This window comes from Macrotis lagotis, chromosome 2 (assembly GCF_037893015.1).
Source record: "Macrotis lagotis isolate mMagLag1 chromosome 2, bilby.v1.9.chrom.fasta, whole genome shotgun sequence".
Taxonomy (NCBI): Eukaryota; Metazoa; Chordata; class Mammalia; order Peramelemorphia; family Peramelidae; genus Macrotis; species Macrotis lagotis.
In genome coordinates, this window is record NC_133659.1 from 106,906,956 (window position 1) to 106,916,985 (window position 10,030).

The window sequence follows — 10,030 nt, forward strand, 5'->3', positions numbered from 1 at the left end:
GAGTGCAGCCATGCCATGCTGGGTGGTCCTGTGCCAGTTTCTTCCATGTTATACAGTCTATTCCAAAGTTCTCCAATGAGACTTTCAGGGTGTCTCAGTATCACTTCTTCTGACCCCAGTTTGAGTGCTTGCCCTGTGTGAGTTCTCCATAAAATAGTTTTTTTGGCAAGTGTATATCTGGCATTCTAATAACATGTCCAGCCCATTTTAGTTGCACTCTCTGAGTAATATTGGAATGCTAGGCAGTTTAGCTCAAGAAAGGACCTCAGTATCTGGTAGTTCTCCTGCCAGGAAGATCTTCAGAATCTTCCTAAGACAATTTAAAAGGAAGTGATTCAGTTCCCTGACATAGCATTGGTAGACTGTCCAAGTTTCACAGACATATAGCAATGAGGTTACCATAAGGGCTCTGTAGACCTCCAATTTGGTGGTTAGTCTAATACTGTTTCTCTCCCACACTTTCTTTCAGAGTCTCCTGAGTACTGAGCTAGCTCTCGCAATGCAAGTGTCAACCTCATTGTCAATGTGTAACTCCTTGGAAAGGGCACTGCCAAAGTCAGTGAAGTAGTCCATAGTCCTCAAATCTTCTCCATTTGCTGTAATCATGGTTGTGCATATGGATAGTGTGCTGCTGACTGATGGAGCACCCAAGTTTTCTTGTTGTCAATTGTTAGACCAAAATTAGCACAAGCAACAGAGAACTGATCCATATTTTGTTGCATCTCAGCTTCAGGGGCTGTATTGAATGCACAATCATCTGTAGACAGAAAAAGATTATGCACCAAAAATCCCTCCATTTTGGTATTGGCTTATAGCCTTTTCAGGTTAAAGAATTTGCCATTAATGTGGTAGCTGACCTTGAGGCCATGTTCATCCTCAATGAAAGTGTTTGATAATATGGCTGAAAACATCATGCTAAAAAGTACGGGAACAAGGATACATCCTTATTTTACTCTATTGGTGACTGGGAAATCTCAAGAGCATCATCCACTATCCAGAACCTGGTCATGCATGCTGTCGTGGAACTGACATACAATACTGATGAACTTCTCCAGACAACCAATTTTGACATAATTTTCCATAAAAGCTCATGACTGGTGGTATCAAAGGCCTTGGTCAGATCTATCAATGTTGTATGCAGACCTCTGCTCTGTTCCTGGCATTTTTCCTGGAGTTGTTGGTCAGCAAACACCATATTGACCATTCCTCTACCCTTTCTGAAGGCACACTGGCTCTTAGAAAGATGAACAACTTCCAGGTGAAGGATCAGCCTATTGAGTTACAGGACGTAGACATAAAAAAACAATGCTATAAGCAAATTAGAAGATCAAGGACTAGTTTCCCCGTCAGATCTATGGAAAGGGGAGCAGTTTATGACTAAGGAAGAGTTAGAGAACATCACCAAAAACCAACTAGATGATTTCAATTACATTAAATAGCTTTTGCACAGATAAAACCACTGTAACCAAGATCAAAAGCAATGTAGTAAATTGGGAAAAATATTAACAACTAATGATTCTGACAAAGGACTCATTTCTAAAATATACAGAGAACTGAGTCATATTTTTAAAACAAAAAGGCATTCCCCAATTGACAAATGGTCAAAGGATATGCAAAGGCAATTTACAGATGAGGAGATCAAAGCAATCCATAGCCATATGAAAAATTGCTCTAAATCATTAATTATTAGAGAAATGCAAATTAAAGCTTCTCTGAGGTACCACCTCACACCTCTCAGAGTGACCAATATGACCAGAAAGGACAATGATCACTGTTGGAAGGGTTGTGGGAAATCTGGGAGACTATTACACTGTTGGTGGAGCTGTGAACTCATCCAACCTTTCTGGAGAGCTATTTGGAACTACACCCAAAGGGCAACAAAAATGTGCATACCCTTTGACCCCGCACTACCACTACTGGGTCTATACCCTGAAGAGATGAGGAAAAAGGGTAAAAATATCACTTGTACAAAAATATTTATAGCAGCCCTGTTTGTGGTGGCAAGAATTGGAAATCAAGTAAATGTCCTTCAATTGGGGAATGGCTTAGCAAACTGTGTTATATGTGTGTCATGGAACGCTATTGTTCTATTAGGAACCAGGAGGGATGGGATTTCAGGGAACCCTGGAGGGATTTGCATGAACTGATGCTGAGTGAGATGAGCAGAACCAGAAAAACACTGTATACCCTAACAGGAACATGGGTATGATGTTCAACCTTGAAGGACTCACTCATTCCATCAGTGCAACAATCGGAAACAATTTTGGGCTGTCTGCAAAGGAGAGTGCCATCTGTATCCAAATAAAGAGCCATGGAGTCTGAACAAAGTTCAAGGACTAGTCCCTTTAATTTAGGAAAAAAACCCATATCTTATTGTCTGATCTTCTTACCTCTTAGACTTCTTGTCTCTTCCTTAAGGATATGATTTCTCTCTCATCACACTCAATTTGGATCAATGTACAACATGGAAACAATGTAAAGACTGACAGATTGCTTTCCATGGTGGGGAGGGAAGTAAGATTGGGGGAAAATTGTAAAACTTAAATAATATCTTTAATGAAAATAAATTTAAAAAATAAAATAAAATCATTATATCAAATAAAAAAAAGGATCAGCCTATTGAGGACTCTGGCAAGACTCTTACCAGTAATCACTAAAAGAGAAATACCCCTGTGATTGTCACAGGACAGTCTATTCCCTTTACTTTTATAGGGATAGATGATGGAGGCATATGTGAATTCTTGGGGGAGAACCTCTTCATGCCATATAACCTGGAAAATTTCAGTCAGCTTTTGGATGAGCAATGGATCCCCAACCTGATAGATCTCAGCTGGAATAGAATCAGCACCAGTTGCTTTGCCACTTGAAAGGAGCCTAATGGCAGTCAAAACTTCTTCTTCAATTTGAACTTCAGCTAGGGACTGATTGACTTCAACTTGAGGTAAATGGCCAATGGATTTTGCATTAATTGATGATGGTCTGTTAAGAACACAGTGGAAGTGTTCAGCCTATCTCTCTAGGATCAAGTCCCTATCCTTCATCAATGTGGATCCATCAGCACTGAGTAGCTAAGATGTACCATATGTCTTTGCCCATAAATAGCTTTCAGGGGGCATCATAAAAGCATTTTGGTTTGTTACTATCTGCATAAAATTAAATTTCATCTTTCTTCTTACTGAGCCAAGAGTCCTGCATCCCTCTAAAGCTTCATTAGAACTTTACTTTTTTTCTTTTTTAAAAATTTTTAGTTATTTAAGACAATGGGTTTAAGTGATTTGCCCAAAGTCACATAGCTAGGTAATTATTAAGTGTCTGATGCCAGATTGGAACTCAGATCCTCCTGACTCCAGGATCAGTGCTCTATCCACTGCACCACCTAGCTGCCCCTTGGACTTTACATTTAATGGAATTAAGTGCTACCTTCTTAGAAGCAGATGAACTATCCTGCTGGTAAAACCTTTGGAGTTCTTGTTTTTTCAAATATCAGTTTCTGTATTTCCCCATCATTTTCATCAAACCAGTCTTAGTGTTTGTGAGTGTTCTGGCCCAGATGAGCAAATGTAGTGCTGTACATCAGATCTCTGAAAGCTGCCCATTCCTTTTCTGCTCTACTTCTTAGAAAGGATGAGTCTGTGATCAGTTCAGCACTCTGCACAACACATTGCCTTTGTCACTCTCACATCCTATCTCTTCTCCTTACAACCACATAATCCAATATATGCCAATGCTTGCTATGAAAGTGCATCCAGGAAGTTTTACTGTGTTTGAAATGTTAATGGAAGATAGTATTTATGATGAGAAAGTCATGAGATGCACAAGTCTTCAGTAGAAGGGGGACCATTGCTGTTATTATTTCCAACTCCATTTTCCCAAGGACTCTGACATGTGTGGTAATCTGAGACTACTGTAACATTAAAGTCACCCAGAATTATAAGCTTGCCCTCTTTTGATACATTGATGATAAGGTTCTTCAGATCTGCATAAAATTTTTCTTTAACTTCAGCAGTGTTCATCTTAGTGGGAACATAGGCACTGATTATGGTGGCTTGGCATTTTCCTGGAAGCAGCAATCTCATTGTCAAGAGGCTGTCATTCACTCCTTTTGGTAAGCAATCAAGAATGTTGATTAGATTAGTTTTGATTGTAAAACCTACCCCAGCTCCATGAGTTCTCTTTCACTGTGACCATTCCAGTGAAACATGTATCCTGCTCTGACTTAAGTAAGCTGGCCTTCATTTGGCAGCCTTTTTTTACTCAGGGCTTCTATCTGAATACCATACTGGCTAAATTCTCTCGCAACAAGAGCTGCTGATCTTTTAGGTCTATTGGATTGTGTGTTATCTATGAGTGTGCACACCTTCTATGCACTGATGTTGAGTGGAATCTTCTATGAAGAAGTTTTCGTAGATTTTTTTTTTGTGTGTGTCTTGACCACCTTTTCTAGCCCCTTTCTCCAATCAGGAGGTGAGCAGTGTAATCTTTAAGAGGGCTGCTCATTCACCCAGGGGTCTGCCAAATCACACTACTGCTTTCAGTGGAGAAATGTGTAAATTGGATTTGAGGTAGAATTGCATGAAATCAACTGCCTAACTCTCTCTCAAAATCATCATGATTCAGCATAGCAAGACAGAGTCAAGAAAACCAGTGATGATGGCTTTAGATACAGTAGATGACCTTGGTGTCTTCGATGTGCAACCAAGCTCCACAGCAACTGTTTCAGCTGACTTTATGGCCATTGGAATAAATTGTACTCCCTCACACATTCTACCAATGGAAGACTTCACATGCTTGGGGTAGACACCCCCTACTACTCACAGATGAGCATGAGACTCTCTTGATTACCCTCAACATAGTTTAGCCCAATTCCCAAAATGGTTTACTAGGTGTGGCTGCTGTGCATCCTACAGCTTCTTGGAATCACAGGTGAGAGTTAGATGGCTCAGGTGGACATCAAAGGTAGAAAGCAGTACCAAGGCACTAATCTTCCTTGAACACACCCTACATCTCTGTTTCATATATATACACATACACACACATATATATGTATATATACACACACATATATGTATATATGTCTGTGTGTATACATATATTTACATGCATGTGCACACTGATTAACCAGTTTAGTGTGCTGCCTATCTGGATACATTCTTAATCTGAGCACTAGTATTTATCTCTATAGAGTAATTATGGATTTCTTTATTAGACTTTGTTGTGCTTCAAGGCTTTTTGAAAGTATGACATCTAATTGATGAATTTTGGGACCAAAGAAGTGGTGCTTAATGGATGAATATCTTCTCTGGAGTGAGGGGTCTAAAGGCATATCCAAATGATTTGTCTTTGGCTTGTGATGTTCACCATTTTAATCAGTGACTTGGATGAAAATATAGATAAGTACCTTTTCATATTTGCAGATGATACAAATTGGGGACTCCAGCTCACAGCCAGGGTAGAAATAGGTTTAGGCAATGGAGTGATTACAGTAGAATGACATATTTGATAGGGATAAATGTAAAGTTTAAGCTATTCAGTCATTTCCAACTCTTTGTGAACCCATTTGGGGATTTCTTGACAAAGATGACTCTTTGTGGTTCCAAATATATTCACTATCTAGCTGCCCTATCCATGCACATTGTTTTAATTTTGTACAAATTTAATATATATTTCTTCACGTGCATGTCTTCCCTGAATGAATTTAAGCATTTTGAGAATAGGGATTTTCCAAAGTTCATCTATGTAACCTTAGGGTTTTCCTGGCACATTATAAGCACTTAATAAAACCTTATGGATTGATTGATTGGTTCCCAAATTAGCATTGAACTTGAGGGTGTGGAAGGTCCTTTCTAGCTCTAAATTTTATGTTTCTGCTTACACAAAATTCTGCAATGACTCTTTACTAGTTTGAGAATCATAATTGTTATCATCAAAATCATAATTATTATTATTTTCTCAAGGAGAGAGAAAAGAAAAAAAATGGACCACTCATCCAACACACAAGGTGACAGGATGCCAAATGAATTGGTAGGGAAGTTATTGGACTAGGATCCAAGATCTAAGTTCAAATCCTGCTTCAAGACATTTCAGCTATGTCAATGTATTAGCCAACTAACCTCTCTAAGCACCAAGTTCCTTGTCTACAAAATGGGGACAAAAAACACTCGTGTTCTTTTTTTCAGAAAGTTGTCATCATTCAGTAAGCATCTTCAATGGGCTAGACACTGTGCTAAACAATGAGGATACAAAGAAGTATTAAACTAACAGCAACATGGGGATAATAATCAACCTTGATGGACCTGTTCATCCCATCAGTGAAATAATCAGGGACAATTTTAGGGGATCTGTGTTGGAAAATACTATCTTCTTCCAGAGAAGGAACTGTGGAATTTAAATGAAGACCATAGCTTATTATCTTCAATTTTTAAAGTTGTCTTTTGTATTATGTAATTTTGCTATCTCTAATGTTTTCTTTTTTCCTTTTAGAGCTATTTCTTCTCTCACACATTCAATTTTGATCTATGCAAATCATGGATGCAAATGTAAAGACTATTTCAGATTGCCTTCCCTTGAGGAAGGAGGAGAGAAGGGAGGGAGAGAGAAAAATATTATAAAAATCAAAACCTTGCAAAAAATGGTAGAAGCTACCATTGTATGTAATTGGAAAACAAATAAAATATTTATATAATGGAAAAAAACCCAAACCAGCCCCTGCTGTCAAGGGGTTCACAGTCTAATGGGGAGACAACACATAAATAGCTATAATTCCTATAATTCTTAAAATACTATATAAATAGGAGCTACAAATAGAAAATTCTTCTATTTCCTAATCTGTAAAATAGATTCAAAAGCAATCAACTTACCCTATATAGGAAGGGTGGGACAATGAGAAAGATCTAAGTGAACTGAAGTCTCACTATGAGTTAACTTGGCAGCAGTTTGTTAAAGTAAACAAACAGACAAATAAATAAAGACAATGGGATCTTTAGGCAACTGTATTTATTATATTATTATTATTATTATTATTTTAGGTTTTTGGAAGGCAAATGGAGTTAAGTGGCCTGCCCAAGGTCACACAGCTAGGTAATTATTAAGTGTCTGAGGCCGGATTTGAACTCAGGTACTCCTGACTCCAGGGCCAGTGCTCTAAACACTGTGCCACCTAGCTGCCCCATAGGCAACTGTATTATGAGTATTATAAAAACCTGAAAAAAGATGAGATAGTTTCTTCCTTGAATCATACCATATCTGAAGTATTAAGAGCCCATGGTAAGATATTAAATGACTTGTTCTGGTCACATTTTAGACATTTTAGAAAAGACATTGAGAAGTTGACAGAGCCAAAGAATATACCATATTAGGATTAAAGGAACTGGAATTCTTCAGTACAGAAAAGAGAAGAATGAGAATGGCCCATTATTTTTTTTCTTCTCCTTTCCTTGAGAAGATGATCATAATTATGATTATGTTTATAAAAGTTATGATTCTCAAACCAGAAAAAAGTAAAGGTGGGGGAGAGTAAATGAACTTGGAGAATTTGGTGTGAGCTCAAATATATAATCTTGGCAGAGATATTGAAGTGATTTTGCCATTTCCTTCTCCAGCTCATTTTAGAAGTCGAAGAAACTGAAGAAAACAGGGTCAAGTGACTTGTCCAGGGTCACACTAGGGGAAGGGAAATATGAAAACTGTCTTTAAGAAGCATGATCAAGGGGCAGCTAGGTGGCACAGTGGATAGAGCACCGGCCCTGGAGTCAGGAGTACCTGAATTCAAATCGGACCTCAGACACTTAATAATTACCTAGCTTGTGGCCTTGGGCAAGCCACTTAACCCCATTTGCCTTGCAAAAACCTAAAAAAAAAACAAACCCATGATCAATAAACTAGAGAACCATCTAGTCCAATTCTTTCATGAAACAGAAGAAGAAGCTGAGGTCCAAGGAGGTTAAATACTTCACCCCAGATCACCCAGGAAAGATGTATCAGAAGCAGGATTTGAATCCAGGCCTTCTGACTTTAGATCCAACATTTCTTCTATCATATCACATGGAGAAGATGAATTTTATTTACTCCGCTTGGCCCCAGAGGAGAGAACTAGGAACAATGAGTAAAAGTTTTGGAAAGATGGATTTAGAGACAATATACCAAAGAACTTTCTAATAATTGGTGCTAACAACCAAAACTAGTTATTACCTGATGTTCCTTCTCACTGGACAAGCCAAATAATCATTTGCCTAAAATGTTGTAGAGGGAATTTCTATTTGGTATATGAATGAATAATTGAATGAATGAGCAAATGAATAGGTGGACAAATGAATGAGTGAATTAATGAGTGAATGAAAGAATAAACATTTTCATAACTGCATTCTAATATAACTGCTTTCTTTGGTAATACCATGTATTTTATTTTATGTATTTTAAAAAAGTTTCTGAGAAGTGATTCATAGATTAACCACCCTGCAAAGGGATCTATGTCACATACCAAAAAAGATTAAGAATTCCTAGTATGGAGGAAGAAGAGAAGAAGGTTCAGGATAGAGCATTGGGGGACATCCAGAATGGGTGGGCATGGTCTTGGATGAAGGACTAGCAAAGGAGACTGAGAAAGAACAGTCAAATTGGAGAGTCAGGAAAGGGTTGATTTAGTTGTGTCCAACTCTTCATGACCTCATTGGGGATTTTCTTGGCAAAGATACTGAAGTAAATTGCCGTTTCCTTCTCCAGCTAATTTTATAGTTGAGGAAATTGAGGTGAACATGGTTAGGTGACTTGCTCAGGGTTGCATGGGACTGATAGGTGTCTGAGTCTGGATTTGAACTCAGGAAGATGAGTCCTCCTGACTAGCTTCCCCAGAGAGAGCAATGTCATAAAATCTAGAGACGAAAGAACTCCCAAGAAAAGAAGTTCACTGTGTTAAAGACTACAGAGAGGTCACAATGGATGAGGGTTGAGAAAAGGTCATTAGATTTAACAATGTGAGTTCCTGGGTAACTTTGAAGAGAGTGGTTTCAGTTACATGATGAAGGCTGAAACTAGTCTGAAAAGAGTTAAGAAGCCAGCTAGAGGAGAGGAAGTGGAGACACTAATCACAGATGACTTTCTTAAGGAATTTGGCCATGAAAGGGAGGAGAGATATAGGACGATAGTTATCAGGAATGGTTGGAGTAAATTGGAATTTTAAAAATGGTTTTTCTTTTAATAGATGGGGGAGATGTAAGCTTATTTCTAGATATTAGAAATGAGTCAGTAGATCGTGAGAAATTGAAGATAAGAGAGTGGGAGTGACAGAGGGTAATATGATGGAAAAGAAGGGATAGAATGGGATCATTTGTGTTCAAAGGGGCAGGCAAAGAGAAGAGTTATCTCTTTATTTAAGACAGATATAAAAAAAGATATGGGAAGAAATTCAAAAGGCATCTGAGTGATATAAGGTAAAGGGGGGGAGGAGAAGATTTTGGTAAATAGTCTCAATTTTTTTCAGTAAAATATGAGGAAAAATCCTCAGCTGAGAGGATGGAGGAAGGGGCACCATAGGAGGGTTGAGAAGTCATGAAGAGGTTTGGAAAAAACTTCTTTGGAAGGCAGGGTAGTTGAGATTATGTAACCTAAATTGGTAGTGGATCCACTCAGCATGGTTCCAAGATTTTTCTCCAGCTCCATTGAGGGAGGAGTAAATAAGAGCAAAGGCAGTTGAAAGCAAAGTAATCCAAGGCTGAGGTTTGATGAGGCTTGATAGGGTAAGGGGACAATGGACTTAACTATATAAAACAATGTGGGAATCAATCCAGTTCATCAAAGGATCAAGATAAGGAAAAGACAAAAGTAAAGGCAGAGCTGGGCTGATGGTCTGGCAAAGAACTCAGGGGGGGAAGGACTGGAGGTCACTTAAAATGGGGAGGATATGTAAGACAGAGGAAAATATAGAATCTTAAAAATGATAAGGAATTTTGGATTTCATTAATATGGAAGTGAAATATTTATGGGTGACGGTAAAATCAAGGGTATGGCCATTTCTGTATGTAGCTGAGGCAGAAAC